Source organism: Chionomys nivalis, chromosome X (genome assembly GCF_950005125.1).
Source record: "Chionomys nivalis chromosome X, mChiNiv1.1, whole genome shotgun sequence".
In the NCBI taxonomy this organism is placed as follows: Eukaryota; Metazoa; Chordata; class Mammalia; order Rodentia; family Cricetidae; genus Chionomys; species Chionomys nivalis.
In genome coordinates this window covers 18,975,085-18,977,925 of record NC_080112.1, presented here as the reverse complement: position 1 = coordinate 18,977,925, position 2,841 = coordinate 18,975,085, and the positions used below count along the sequence as shown (strand labels likewise).

The following is a 2,841-nucleotide window of genomic DNA, read 5'->3' as shown; positions in this document are numbered from 1 at the left end:
TGGGGTGTGGTCTCTCTCCCTTTAAAAAAGCAGCCACTTCCCTCTCCTCTCTCTCTTACTTCCTGCCCCGCTTCCAGCGACTAGACTCCCTTCCTGATTGCGTAGAGGGCTGTTGTCTGGGACGGTGATCTGTAAGTTTATTCCCCTTTAAATAAATAACCATTCTATTAATCATAATTCCAAACTGGTGTGGGATTGTGACTTATGCCTTCGCCTTCAATCCTGTCTCCATAAATCCTCAGATTTAGACTGAGTGTGAGACCTGTCTCCTCCTGTTTTGTACTCCTCTCTAGTGCTGGGATTAAGGGTATGCAACACCACTGCCTGGCCTGTATGTCTGGTTAATGTGGCTGCTTTGCACTGATCTTCAGGAAAGCTTTATTTATTATAACACAAATAATATACCACCATATTTCCCCTCTTTGTGTAAAATAAAAAGGCTACAACTAATATAAGGAAATCTATAGACAATAACTACATAATCATATATAATACGTACAGGCAATAAATACACCAACAATGTCCAGTCCATTATTTATCCTGTCTTGGTAAGTCCAAACTCTTGTACCTAATTTACTTTCTATCATAACTTTTCTTGCTATCCAAAACTATCTTTTGATGTCTCTGAACCTTATACACTTTGCACCTCTTCATTGAGTTTCTGTTATGTGTCTGGTAAAGAAGGAAAACTATAACTATCTAGTCTTCTACTCCCTCGGAGACACAAGAAGGAAGTAAGCATGAACTGTAAGCAAGCAACTTCCAAAATATGTGAGAAATGACAGAAACAGCTGGCTGCCTGGACAGTCACCCAAGGTTACTCTGCAACACTGGAGCATTCATCTTCAGCCTATAGGCCTAGCATAGCTGACAGAATTTTCTAACATTGCTTTGAACAGTTCATAGAAACTTGCTTCTCTTTAGAAAATGGATATGAATCTCTCAAGAAATCTTGTAAATGTGCAAACAATGCATAGAAAAGTTAAAAAATGTACTTTTTCACTGAAATTATTTTTGCCATCCAATGTGTCCCAGGCTTTATTTATTATTTAAGAACAAAATGAGTGACAGGCTCACGCTCAAAACAGCATCACTGAACTTCATCTTCCCCACCCTTTCTGTGCTTGCGACCCCTCCTCAGTAAAGGAGCTTCACCCCAAAGCTGTGGTGGCTCCAGGTTCTATCTACTTCTCTTCCCCTCACCTCAGCTCACCTTATCCCCAGGCAGCGGGGGGGGGGGTCGCCTCAGTTTGAATGCATGGGAGAGCCCAGAGCAGCGAAGGGAACAGTAGGAAAGGCCTCGCCCTCAGGAAACGGAACTGGAGAGTAGAGTGTGGTAAAGTGGGGGCTCCCATAGCTTGGGGCACCAAAATGGGGCCCTGGGGGTAGAGGAAAAGATACAGGCCCACCCTGGGAAAGGGGATCCAGCAGCCTCATGCTCTTCTCATTGGGAATAATCAGCACTTGATCATTTGCCCTTCTGGCGACAGTTACAGAACCATACTTGGACCACATCCTTCTCCAGGCCAAGCTGCCTGGTGATAATGCTTATCTGCTGTAGGGTGGGCTTCAGGCACTGCAGAAACATGCTCTCCAGGCTCCCCCTCACGCCGTTCTCAATGCTCGTCTGCGTTCTCTTTCGAGCCTGCACCAGGGTCTCCGCTTTGCATATCTCCTGAAGGCTCTCGTTGTTGTCGGCTTCCTCTACCCACTTCTCCAGCAGGGGGCGCAGCTTACACATGTTCTTGAAGCTGAGCTGCAGTGCTTCAAAGTGGCAGATGGTGGTCTGGCTGAACACTTTTCCAAAGAGAACACCCAGGGTGAGCCCCACGTCTGCCTGGGTGTACAACAAGGTGATCCTCTTCTGCTTTAGCACCTTGGCAAACTGCTCTAGCTCCTTCTGCAGATCTTTCATGTCCTGGGACTCCTCCGGATTTGGTTCCACCTTCTCCAACTTCATGGCACCAGGGTGGATAGTGCTGGGCTCAGGGGAGGCCCCCTCCGAGTTGCTCTCTGCTCCTGCTTGATCCTCAGGCTGCGAAGTCTCCAGGCCAACTTGGGGCACTAGTCCCAGTCCAACCTGAGGTCCACAGTATGCCATCCCTACACAGAATTCATATGGCAGGGGACAAGGGGAGATTCCCAACACCTCTGAGCCTGGCCCAACCCCTGGCCCGATTCCAGGCCCACCTGGAGGCCCTTGAAAGCTTATCCAAGTCCGAGGGTTCACTTAGCCTGGCTCCAGCCCTCCCGACCCATCACCTGGAGAAGGCGAAGTCTGAAACCAGGTGTCCAGCCATAGGGAAGGCTGGCACCCCAAGCCAGGGGCCTGACCAAAGGAAGTTCACTGAAATTTTTATGTGTTTTTTTGAGTGTAGTGATAGGAGCAGGCAGGCCTGCTTTCTGTCCCAGCTCCTGCAGGGTTAGCTTTACACTCAAAATAACAACATACAAATTGTATTCATTTAAACATCGCCTGGCCCATTAGTTTCAGTCTCTTATTGGCTAATTCTCACATCTTGCTTTAACCCATATTTAGTAATCTGTGTAGCACCATGTGGTGGTGGCTTACCAGGAAGGATCTTAACCTGCTTGCATCTTGGAGAGGAGAGCTATAGCATCTGCCTGACTCTGCTTCTTTCTCCCAGCCTTCTGTTCAGTCTACTCTGCCTACCTATGTTCTGACCTATCAGGCCAAGTAGTTGTTTTTTTATTAATTAACCAATGAAGCAACAGATAGATAGAAGACCCACCTACATCATTTGAGCAAAACTCACTATTCTATTAAGTAACAAAATACACTCTAAAAAAAATGTGTTGATTCTTTCAAATTAAAGCATG

At 46.7% G+C, this 2,841-nt stretch overlaps 1 pseudogene; it reads right to left on the bottom strand.

Moving 5' to 3' along the window:
• Positions 1 to 1,245: 1,245 nt before the first annotated feature.
• Positions 1,246 to 2,300, bottom strand: LOC130868054 (POU domain, class 5, transcription factor 1-like; annotated as a pseudogene).
• Positions 2,301 to 2,841: the final 541 nt, after the last annotated feature.